The sequence below is a fragment of the Salminus brasiliensis genome, chromosome 1 (assembly GCF_030463535.1).
Source record: "Salminus brasiliensis chromosome 1, fSalBra1.hap2, whole genome shotgun sequence".
Taxonomy (NCBI): Eukaryota; Metazoa; Chordata; class Actinopteri; order Characiformes; family Bryconidae; genus Salminus; species Salminus brasiliensis.
In genome coordinates this window covers 98,197,337-98,210,256 of record NC_132878.1, presented here as the reverse complement: position 1 = coordinate 98,210,256, position 12,920 = coordinate 98,197,337, and the positions used below count along the sequence as shown (strand labels likewise).

Genomic DNA, 12,920 nt, shown 5'->3' with positions numbered 1-12,920 from the left:
CGCTACACTTCCACCACACTGTGACTCCACAACTTCTGTTTATTCAGAAACACAGTGTATCTTCAGTGAAATGCTCATATTCATATCTGTGATCATTATTCCTCTTTATTTACACTCAGTGAAAATGGAGAAGGGTCTTACTGAAGCAGTTACGTGGTTTGGGTTCGTCTTCTTCCATCATTCAGAAACAAAAACAGAGACGAGTCTCAGTGTAACAGGAAGACAAATCCAGAAGCAGAAGCTTTAACCGCGGCGTCCTGCTGGAGTTTACTGTGAGTTCTGCAGGTGTTTGTCCCTTTATTCTGGTCTGCTGGGAGAGTGGAGCAGACAGACGTCCACAAATCTGGATTTACTCAGTTAGCTGGATAATCTAAGCCCAGAGCGAGCACTGTCCAATAGAAACGTCCCTCTCCTGATGGACAGGCCGGACTTTCAGCTGGAGTTACGATTTCTATTAGTTTCTGTTCGTTCGTGTGTTTGTTTATCTGGCCTGTTGGTTTAGTTGGCGGCGCGAGGCGGACCCTCTGGCACTAAAGAGGTGAAGAAAGTGCTGATGAATGACCATGTGGCCGCCAGAAAGCCCGGTCTGGCCAGAGCTGCTTCATCAGGGCCTTCCTCCCCACTCTACCCATCGTCATCCTCAATCCCTTCATCCATGATCCGCTCCTGCAGGAGAGAGAGATTAGGACTAGAATCAGTATTAAGAACAGTACTAAGTACATAAACACTGTATTAGGGCTACAAATAAACTACATTGTTCATCAGTCTACGAGTTCACTGTGAAGATCCTGAGGAGACCTCTGGGGTAGCAGTACAGTACAGTAGGGGGCGCTATACTGTACATGTGTTACCATTTCCTGCATGTCGTTGTTTCTCTCAGCTTCATCCTGCGGCCTTCTGCTGCTACTGGGTTCTGCAGCTCCACTCTGAATGGGAACTTATAGAAGGATTACATTATATTATATTACCTATACATTGTGTATGTCTCTAGTGAGGTTTCATGCTGAACAGGAGGAATATATATTGTTAGCTAACTAACTACAGTTGCACATATTATTCAGAAATTTAAGATCCATGGGACTGTAGCCAACCTCCCTGGACGTGGCCACAGGAGGTAAATTGATGACAAATCAAAGAGATGGATAATATGAATGGTAAACATGCCATCTGGAAAAGGCATCCTTCAAACCTGAGATAACTGGAGCAGTTTGCTCATAAGGACTGGGCCAAAATACCTGCTGAGAGGTGCAGAAGTCTCATTGACAGTTACAGATTGATTGCAGTGATTGCCTCAAAAGGTTGTGCAACAACATATTAAAGTTATGGGTACCATCATTTCTGTCCAGGCCTGTTTCATGAGTTAATTTTTAGAAAATAATTCTGTTAAGGCATGGTAGAAAAGCAATGTCTGATTTTCATTGGTTAATTTTCATAGCATTTTTATTGATTATTAATTTTGTCATATTCAAGTTATTTCTGTGACCATTGTGGGTTTTTCTTTCATTAATCAGTGGGCTACCAACAATTTTTTCCATGTGTGTATGCTTAACAGGGAGGATAGATATTGTTAGCTATAACTAATTAACTAGTAACAGAAAGCTAACTAGACAGCTCAGGTTCCTTTACCACTGCACTTCGTCTGTGGGCCCAGGAGTCAATCCGCAAGCATGTTTAGGACCCCCTCGGTGCCACAGCCCATCTGAACTTCCTCTGGTGGAGGGGCAAGGAGCATCCTGATAGGACACAGTAACTGAGGGGAAGTGGCCAAAAGTCTCTGCATTCTGAGGAGAATCATATTTTTGCAAATTAATAAGTTTTAAACAGAAAAAAAAAATCTAATTCCTACACTAACACATGCCTTATACAGATGTCAGGCTTGGTTCTCTTTTCTATGATTCTTGCTATAAAGTTTAATACCACAACAAAAAAACAATAAAGAACTATATTTTAACATGAACTTGTCATGACTCCGCTGAGTACTTTGGCTGTTTCCAAGAATCCTCTGGGAGACACTATGAGTGATCACATGACTCCTACCAGCCATCCATGCTCTCAGTCACCTGAATTCTAATGTGTACCACCCGTTGTATCTCTGATTAGTTTAATATTTAAGCCCAGGCTTTAGCTGCAGACACTTGTGAAGTATTATATTCCTTTTTGGAGATTTACTGAGCTTTATTGCTTGTTTGTGTATTCCATGTATAACCACACCCATTTGTATTTTCGATCTTGTCTTTTGCCTAGCCCTTTGGACTTTCTGCCTGTGTTTTGATTCCCTGGATTTATACCTATTGCTTGTTTTTTTAAATGGAGTTATGTAATAACTGAAAGTTTGAGAGAAGGACCACATCCAAACTCCTCCCCTCCATTTCTACACACTATGAAACCATTCCTCTCCCTTCTCCTTCTCGTGACGAAAACTTGCACCGGCAAAGCCTACTCTGTGCGTCGCTCACATTCGCCTTTCCCACCATGGACCTCAACATTACCACCTCGGATGGTGAGCTCTTCTCTCTTCACCGGCGTTCTCTCTCTCCTGCGCCTCCTCCTTCCACTCCACAGCTCAGGTCAGTCATTTCTGTTCCAGCCACTCCTGCTAGCACAGTCTTGTCTGGCTCTTCCCGACACGGATGCTCTCGTCTCCCTTATTTTGGTTCCCAGCGTGCCCTCGGATCTTCGCCTTCCTCCCCAACTTCGCACAGCCGTTCTTTGCATCCCAGACGTACTGCACCTGCGCCGGATCCTCCTGTGTCTCCCGCGCCTCCACATGCTCCTTCTTCAAAGTCCTGCACTCCTCGGATTGGACCGTTGTTAAACTCCGCCTGCCAATGCTCGTATCTTCAGCCCTCCTCTCTTCTCGACCACCTTGAGGCAGTGCATCCTTCAAGGTGTGGACATGGCTCTCTCCTCCTTGCTGCTCCCATCTCCAGGTTCTCCCGCTCCTCGCACTGCAGATGCAGGTGATGTGTTGTTCATTCTGCATTCATCTCACCTTCGCACCTTCAAATTTCTCTCAGTTCCTGAATTTGCCCTGGCCTTCTCTATTTATCAAGATGTCCTGTGATCTGCCTTCCCTTCTTGATGCCAGGAATTGGACAATTATCTGGCCACCATTCTGGATCTGGCTGTTTGTTTAGGTGGGACTGGTTTTTACGAGTACCATCAGCTCTTTTCTGTGAGAGCTGCGGCCCAACTTGTGCCGTGGAATCTCCCCACGTACTGGGGTGCCCTGGACTTGGAGCTCTACTGCTGGGCCTTTGCTGGCCGCACTGTGCTTGCCTTTGAGGCTTGTGGCTGCCCTGCACATCCTGCTTTCTCCTGCTCCCTCATGGATGCTCCCTCTTCCTCGTTCCGGCAACCCCCACCCCTTGCTTGCTAGGCTGGGCCCGCTACCCGACTGTCCTCCTCCAAGCCACAGCCGTCTCGTGTATTTCCTACACGGACAGATGGTGTGAAATAACTTCACAACCATGTTGGCTGTTTTGCATCCTCTTGCAGACTGCTCCCTGTCTGCTCATATTGCGGTCAGGCGCACTCTCACTTCTCCTGTCCTCGACGCCCCCCGAAGTTTGTCAGTAGTTGACTGCTCCAGTTTCTCTCCACTTCTGTCAACGTGCCTGCCCTGGCCGCTGATCTGGCGGGCCATCCTGATGTGTCCTTTGCCTGTTACCTTCTGGATGGTCTCCTTTTCAGATTCTCCTCTGGACTTATTGCATTACCTGCTTCCTCGCTCTCGTGTTGTAACCTTCTCTCTGCCTTCTCAGAGCCTGATGTTGTCTCGTCACCTTTGGGCGAAGGAAGTATCTGAGGGTTTCTGAGAGCTGACCACACCATCCAATGTCCAGACTAGCACATGAGCAACTTACCTCACTGTAAGCGGGAACCTTTGGGGTCTGGCTCTGGTCCCTGTCGCCAAAGAAGAGAATTCACAGGTTTCAGGGGGGGCTGTGCACATATTGTGGTTCTGCTGGTCACATTTTACATAATGGTTGGCTCATCTGCACTGACTTCATTGTCATTGATGGAGATCCTGTGGGACAGGGGGCTATCACACATCACAGACTGTCTGGTTCCAAGTCAGCACACTACATGCTGAGGACCTTTGTTCTTTTGTTTTGGACTCGACAGACAACACATGACCTAGACATTTCTTGGTCTGAGGGTGAGATCTTGTCCTGGTCCCCATATTGTTATAAGAATTGTCTCTCTCTACCCAAGTTCAGGTCCACCACTGTTGAAAGCCCTGAAACTCAAAATCTTGTATGTATTGTCAGAATATGCATACTCTGAATTATTCAGCAAAACTAATGCCACTTTATCAAAACTATGAATGTGAGCTCTGAGGAGACTATTGAGAGTGCGATGGAGAAATACATACAGGAGGTGTTAGCTCAAGGGTTCATTTGCCCTTCAACCTACCCCGCAGTTGCATGCTTTTTCTTTGTAAGGAAAAAAGATGGGGACCTAAGACCCTGTATAAATTAACATTAATTGAACCAAATAACTAAGGCCTATCCTCATCCTCTGCCCCTCGTTCCTGTCAACTTAGAACAGCTTAGAGGAGCTACAAAATACTCTAAATTAGACTTACATAGTGCTAATGACCAGATCAGGGGGCACTACGAGTACAGGGTCGTTCGGGTTACTTAATGCCCCGTCTGTCTTCCAGGCCTTCATAAACGAGGGATATGTTATGTTGTTTCGTCATTGCATATATTGATACTATTCTAATTTTCTCGCCAGATAAAGAAACTCACATCCGTCAAGTGTTATTAGATGTACAGATGTCGCAGCAGTTGACAGATGGATGCAGAGGATGAATGCGGATCTCAAAAGACAAACTATATAGCCTAACATCTGCTTTCCCCATTTACCCCCATGTTTGTTTTACTGTTTTGAAGCAGAGGCTCAAAGTTCAGTGTTGCCATCTCACCTAGCTCTGAGGTTAATTTAATGCCCAGATAAAGTAAACTCTGTTTCTTGAGCTTTGGTTAATTGCCCTTGTTATTATTCTCACTCCAGCTCCATGTATTAACGTATTCTCATTATTTTACATCTGCAAGCATCGGGTTCGTTTCCCAACCATAGCAAATATGAAAAATGTGCAAAATAGGCTAGGAGTAATTACTACCAAGACAAAATATTATCCTTTTTTTAATATAATAAAGTAAAAGATTTCAAACTATTCTCTGTCTTATGAAATCACTCAACCTCTTATGGCACACCATGTTAACAATGACATTGTGATAAATCTAGATTAAAGAAAATTGAGGACTGTGTAAAGGATGTAAAATGCTGGATGTCACATACCTTCCTTCACCTAAACAGTGACAAAACAGAGGTTCTAATTTTAGGTGGCCAAAAGCCACAGAAAATTAACTATCAGACAAACTTGATATTTTCAATATTCCTGGTCCAGCAGCTAAGGATTTTGCCATCATATGCCGTCATATGCGAGTAATTTAACCGACATATAGCTAATATTACTAGCACAGCTTTTCCACATCTTCGGAACATTGGCAAGCTATGCAATTTCTTTTTTCTACAGGATGCAGAAAAGCTAGTATAACCTCAAGACTAGATTACTGTAATGCGCTACTGTCACGTTGTTCCAGCAGGAACCTCAATACACTTCAACTATGCTGCAATGCTGCAGCCAGGGTTCTTACTAAACCTAGAACATCTAACCATATCAGTCCAGTTCTATCAGCATCACTGCTTCCAGTTAAATCCAGTAGTAATTATAAAATTCTACTACTGACCTACAAAGTCCTACATGGCCTCGCTCCTGAGTACTTGTGAGATCTTTCATACTTACCTGGCAGGGGAGATACCATGATCAAGAAGGTGGTTCACCCAGGGTGAGGCTCAACCATTGCACTCCAGTTGTGCTGACCCCTGCGAATTCCCCAAATGTGGGAATCTCGACTGCATAATTTCTGGTAGTGGGGGACTGCGTTCGCGCTCTCCCCTGATATTATGGGCAGTGGTGGCTCAGCGGTTAGAGCGCCGGGATATCGATAACAGGGTTGTGGGTTCGATTCCCGGGCTCGGCAAGCTGCCACTGTTGGGCCCTTGAGCAAGGCCCTTTACCCTCTCTGCTCCCCGGGCGCTGGAGTTGGCTGCCCACCGCTCTGGGTGTGTGTGTGTACTCACTGCCCCTAACACGTGTGTGTGTGTGAGTGTGTTCACTACCAGATGGGTTAAATGCGGAGGACACATTTCACTGTACAGTCCACACTGTACAGTGACGAATACGTGCACCTTTTTACTGATTATGAACCATTAAGATTATTTAGATCTCAGGGTGCTGCCTCTTAGTAGTTCCCAAAATTCAGAAAACCTCAGCAGGTGTTCAGTCAGGTCTAATGTCCAGTCTTCGTTTGTGCACAATGCCCAGTCTTTTGTCCAGTCTTGTGCACAGTCCTGCGTACAGTCTCGTGTTCAGTCTCTCTTTTTGCCCAGTGACCAGCCTCCTGTCCAGTCTTCGTCCATGCTTAATGTTCATTCTCCCATCATCTTTCTGGTCCAGTCCTGTGTCCAGTCTCCTATTTCTTCTCTTGTGTAGCCCCCAGTTCAGTTCCCTTTTCATGTCCCTGTTCAATTGCCTGTCTGTTCCCCTCTTTGTTTCTGGCCATCCCTTTTTGCCAGCTTCTGGGGAGTTTGGATTTATGCGCCCTGGGAGTTGTGCATTTAGGGGGGGCTTCTGTCTTGCCTGCACTTGTACTGTCATCCCTGCCTGCATCCCACTGTTTTCTGTTTGTTTCTTTCTAGCCCCTCTCTAGCCCCTCCTGTTCCCATGTGCCTCCTCCCTAGACATACCCCCCTTATTAGCCTTGTTAGTTCCAGGTATTCCTCATTTGTCCCTATGTATAAGTACCCCTTTGTTTCAGCCTTCGTTTGTCTGGTCTTGTACGTGATCATGTACGTTTGTTTCTTTTGTTAGCGGGACCCACTAAACACAAGACGGGCTTGATGTGGGACACGTGGAAGGTGGGGTTAACATGCAATAAAGGGGGAAGGGCAAGGCGGTAGGCAACAGGATTGACCCTGTGAAGGATCTTGAATGGTCCGATATAACGAGGTGCCAACTTGCGGGGAGCACCACGCTAGGCACATCCTTAGCCAAACCTGTTGCCCAAGACGATAGGTCAAAGCTGTCGCATAGTGCTGTCCGCATAGTGCTTCTGAGCAGCTACTTCAGACAGGAGGGACCTGCAGGCTTTCTGCCAGGTTCTCCGACAGTGCCTGACCATTTGCTCAGCCGATCGGACCCCCATTCCTGTCTCCTGTCCTGGGAACATGGGTGGAGCGTACCCGTACTGGCACTCAAAGGGTGACATTCCCAGAAATGAGTGCCAGAGGGTGTTATGTGCGTATTCCGCCCAAATCAATTGGTCCGACCAGGTAGACGGTGAGGAGGAGGCCAGACAGTGGCTATTAGAATGGGGGTGGAAGCCAGATGTTAGGCTGGCCTCTGCCCCCAACAGTCAGCAAAATGCACCCCAGAACAGGCTGGTGAATTGGGGCCCACAATCTGACACAATGTCAGAGGGGAGTCCGTGAACCCAGCTGACGGCAGCTTTGGGAGAGCCACAAAGCAGCCAGCCTTGGAGAACCTGTCCACAATGACTAGAATCACAGTGTTGCCATGTAACCATGGCAATCCCGTGATAATGTCAAGGGACAAGTGGGACCAAGAACATGTGGGAACAGCCAGTGGGAGCAGCAGACCATTGGGCCTGGTTCTGGGGTCTTTACATTGAGAGCACACCAAACAGGAAGCTACATGAGCATGCACATCTCCTTCCATGCGGGGCCACCAGAATCGCCATCGCAGAAGCTCAAACGTGTGTTTAGTCCCTGGGTGTGCTGCCCACTGAAGCATGAAAGAGAGCATCTGGCTTGATGTTCTTCGAGCCTGGTTGGAACGATAGTGCGAAATAGAACCGAGTGAAGAACAATACCTACCTGGCTTGGCGTGAATTATGACAAATTCTTGTGGTTTATCCAGATCAGAAAGGGATGTTTTGCTCCCTCAAGCCAGTGTCTCCACTCCTCTAGTGCGAGCTTGACCGCCAGTAATTCGCGGTTACCCACATCATAATTCCGTTCAGCAGGAATGAGGCAATGAGAAAAGTAGGCACAGGGGTGGCCAGTGCCAGACTGCTGGGAGAGGACTGCCCCCACACCTACCTTAGAGGCGTCCACCTCTACGATGAACAGAAATTCTGGGTCAGGCAACTGGAGAACTGGGGCCGTAGTCAACAGGCACCTTAGGGTGTTGAACGCTTCCTGGGCTTCCGTAGACCAGACAAACTTTCCTGAGGTCTTCCTCGTTAAAGCGTTTAAAGGGGCTGCCATGGAGCCAAAATTCCTAACGAACCGTCGGAAGAAGTTGGCAAAACCCAGGAAGCGCTGGACTAGGTGTACAGAGGTTGGCCTGGGCCAATTGTCCATGGCCTTGATCTTGGCCGGGTCACATGCGCAAGGTGGTGTGGGACATGACAAAGCCCAAAAAGGAGATGTCCACGCATGGAACTGTGATTTCTTCAGTTTAAAGAACAGGTGGTTCCCCAGGAGCAACTTGAGACCAGCGTGAGAGGGTGGGTTTGGTGGGGCACCACTCCGGGATCTAGTGACCGACTGTCTATAGCTGCTATGGGAATGGGTTCCCTAAGGGGACTAGCGGCAGGGCCAGCTTTCTGGCGAGGCCGGCATCCAGAAAGTTTCCTGCTGCTCCCGAGTCCAAAAAAGCAGGCAGGCAGATCTCAAACAACCCCTACGCTAGCGTGGCATTGAGAAACACTCCCTGGGCCCGAGGGAGAAGCGACAGGTTTGTCAGTGGTCTCCCCTCCTCTGATTGCTGTTGGCATTTCCCCGAGAGCTTAGGACAAGCAGTAGAGGCTTCTGCCTTTGCTCATGTGGGCCTTACACTCCTGCTGCGGCAGGCGAGTGTGTCCCAGTTGCATGGGTTGGTCCCTACTGCTGGGGGGTTCCTCTAACCCCCAAAATAAGCCTGAGACAGTGGGTGGAGCACAAGGAGCTCGAGAGGCTCTGGCACGCCACTCCTCAAGGAGGTTATCAACCCGTTGGGCCAACTCAATGAGTCGATCGAGGGAGGTGGGAGGGTCACGGTAGGCCAGCTCATCTTTGAGCTCCTCACTGAGACCACGGTGGAAGGCTGAAATGAGAGCACTGGCATTCCATCCACTTTCCGCCGATAGCGTGCGGAATTCGATGGCATAGTCAGCCACCAACCTTTTCCCTGACGCAGGTGCAGGAGGTGGGACCCCTCCTCTTCTCCACTGACTGGAAGATTAAAGGTTTGCAACAGCGCAGCCACAAACCAGGCCGCAGAGGCACATACGTGGAGGAGGTCTTCCCACACCGGGGTGGCCCAGGCTAATGCCCTACCGGTGAGGAGAGAGATGATGTTCGCCACCTTAGCACGCTCAGATGGAAAGCGGGATGGTTGCTGTTTGAATACCAGTGAACACTGAAGAAGGAACCATCTACAGCCTCCTGGTTCACCAGCGTAGCGCTCTGGGGCTGGTAGAGAGGGCTCAGCTTGAGGCACCATGGCTGCTTGGGCAGTCGCAGCCTCCCACTGGGGAGATTCAGGAGTTTCCTGGCTAGTGAGCTGTCTTACTAGAGTTGTCAGACCCTGCAGCTGAGAAAGAATCTGCTGCAGGGCCTCCTTACAGTCACCCCCTGACTAGCTAGAGTGATTCTTGCCTGCTCTAGATCAAATGGCTCTGCTGAGTCCATTTTTTGGCTGGATCTTTCTGTAATGTGGTGCTCACCTACAAACAAAGCAATGTGGGGGAAAAAGGTGGGGAAACAAACAAAGGATGCCAGGGAAGAAACCCTGGCTACCTCAAAGGAGGAAAATGAAAACTAAAGGCAAAAGGATCTCCCAAAAGAAACAAGAGAACTGAGGAGTTACAGGGAAGGCAGACAATCCTGCCTTCCTCTGTTTAACGAGTGTATGTGTGCTAACACGCACACACACCCACACACACCCACACACACACACACAGACACAGGGAACTTGAGGGGAAACCTGGGGTTCAAACAGAGGGAAACAAACACAGGAGAAACACACAGTGAGACCCACTCCGCCTTCGGCTTGGGAATATGGCTGACACCCACACTCAACCAGAGTCAAAGATTCAGCACTGGGGCAACTGGATCTGAGTGCGTATATAGCCTTCTGCCCAGGTGTTGTAAATCAGGCTTAATTACTAGCTGGCGTGATTCGGGGCCTCCCCCTGGTGGCAGCAGGAGACCTTGCCCTAGAGTTACCCCTTTCAATCTTATGTTATTTTATTTTATTTTTTATATTTGTTGGATGAATAGTTATAATGTATGATTATTTGTTTGGTATGTTAAGTAAGTCAGTCCCCAGGAAGAATAGCTGCTTTCAAATAGATCCAAATAAACAATAAACATACATGTTGCGTATGGGTAACTGAGCACCTGTGTTAATGATGAATGGACCTTATTGTAGCACTGTCTGGATGTCCTTGTACATATGTAGTGGAAAAAATGCATTTTACTTTGAGGCATTTTAAGTCACTGAAGTGCAGTCATGCTCATCTTGTTAATGAAATGTCACTGACAGGAGAGATGTGTTTATCAGGAACCTCATATGGCACATGGACAGTAGAAACACTTATTCCAAGCATGAAAACTTTTTTTATCATCCCAAAAGTCAGAAGAAAGACGAATAAGCATTGTTTCCAAAACTTTTGTCCATATAGTGTATTTAAAACGTGATTTTTTTTATGAACTACCTGCAGAGGTGTATTTTGCATGGGTAAAAAATGAAAAAGGAAGTTCACAGATATGCATTAAAAATGTAATAGTAGAGTAGTAAGTGGAGCACAGACAAGTACTACCAAAAGAACCAAGTTGGTTTCTCTGCACCACTCATGGGGAAGTGACTATTCACTTTTGTTAGCACAGCTAACCTTCAGTATTGCTTATTCTTAGATTTCATGATGCATTTCAGTAGATGCATTTCATTAGTACAAGACACTCATTGTCATCTGAGGTGGGGGCATTTGATGACAGTACTGCAGAGTTGAACCTAAAGGGGTGCTGCAGAAGCTAAATTGACCAAATGGTGTTGTTCTGACATTACACTGTTGATAGTGTGATTCTCCCTACCTGTACAGAAAATATACAGTATCTCTTAATTTTGAATTAACTCTGATTTAACAACTCTTAGTCTTTCTATAGTGTTTCATCTCAGAAATTCTTCTTTATGCTCTAAGGACGTTTCTCCATTTTAACGTTGGTGTCTGTCAGTGAACTGAGCTTGTCTATTCCCTGTAGAGAAGCTTTGCCAAAAGAATTGGACCCTCTGGAGTAGATAAACATGAACCTATTGTCACCATGTCTAATGTCATGCATGGGCTAGAGGGCTATAAAGCCCCCCAGCATTTAACTGTGGAGCAGTGGAACTGTGTTCTCTGGAATGATGGTGTTTCATCCTGTACTTTTGGGATAAGTTAGGGAGTTGGGCATGAGGTGGAGTGGTGATCATTCAACATTCTGATTGCTCCTGTCATTTGAATGCAATTGAATCCTACAGCAATGCTCCAAAGAATAGTGGAAAGCATTTCCGGGACAATGGAGACATTATTCCAAATTTTAGTAACAGTGAATGAGGAGGTGTTTCAATAGCTCTGTCCATATAGCATTTATAAAATAGAGCAAGATGCTTTCTTCCAGCCATGATGAGATAAACAGTAATGTTATTTGAATGTTTTATGAACCAGCCTTGGGGGTGTATTTTGCATGCACTTTTAAAAAGGTTGTAGCATTTTAGGGCTTTCCTTAGAAGGTTGGTTACGAGGTAAATAGACTGAATGTTAAAATCTGACAACTGAATAATTACTGCAGTTAGTGCCTAATAATAGAGTAATTTACAGCCATTTAATTATCAGTAACAATGGTAAAGGTATCTGTCACTGTATTACGTACAGCCAAATGTTTCCTATGAATTTGATCCATCTGATGTAGTAAACACACACACACACACACTAGTGAACTAGGGGCAGTGAGCACACACACACACACAGAGTGGTGAGCAGCCAACTCCAGTGCCTGTGGAACAGAGAGGGTAAAGGGCCTTGCTCAAGGGGCTTAGTTACATTATCAATACATTTGGTGATATATGAACAGACAATTATCTGTACTGCGTACTCCTGGAGATCTGTGGTGGTGTTATTGGTAGCAGCTTCTTTGAACACAATCTGTGGAATGTGTTCTCATGGTAAAAACACAGCTCATCCAACAAGAACAAAAGCCCACTACATGTTTTATTTAGCAACAAAAACATGGTAGCTTATAGAAAGCAGTGATGGATTCTAAAACTGATCTAATTCATTGCATGTAGCAAAAACAGGAATGTACTTCTCTGGAGGCTTTTTTTGCATCTTGCATGGTCACTCAGCATGTGAGGACGGTCTGCTCTAGGCAGATTTGCACATGTGCCATATTCTTTCCAATTTCTAATGATAGATTTAACTGAACTCCTATGACTTGGACAGTTTTCTGTGTCCATCTCCTGTCTCAATTTTTCTGTATCCATCTCCTGTCTTATACTCTTCAATAAGCTTCTTTAATAAGTGTGGAGAGTTCTTATATCTTCATGTTGCATTTGGGTAGCCAGAACTACTGATTAGCCAGTGACCTGAGCTTCTAGACAGGTGTCTTTATATTACAGTCACTTTCACTGACATTCACTCAGCTGACTTTCATTTTTCTGATTGTGTCACTCCATGAGTTGTAGCCCGAACATCTACTTATGTCTGCTTGTGATCATCCTAGTAAGTTAAGATTTTGTTTACAGTACTCAGACCTCCGAGCACCTCTGAGGTGGAAATGGTGAGTAGCCAATCAGTACA

The 12,920-nt window shown here is 46.2% G+C and overlaps 1 non-coding gene across 1 annotated transcript; it reads left to right on the top strand.

Annotated features, from left to right (window-relative positions):
- Positions 1-5,810: 5,810 nt before the first annotated feature.
- On the top strand, positions 5,811-5,974 carry LOC140538384 (U1 spliceosomal RNA). Its single transcript, XR_011977749.1, has one exon. It is a non-coding gene; the product is annotated as a U1 spliceosomal RNA (small nuclear RNA).
- Positions 5,975-12,920: the final 6,946 nt, after the last annotated feature.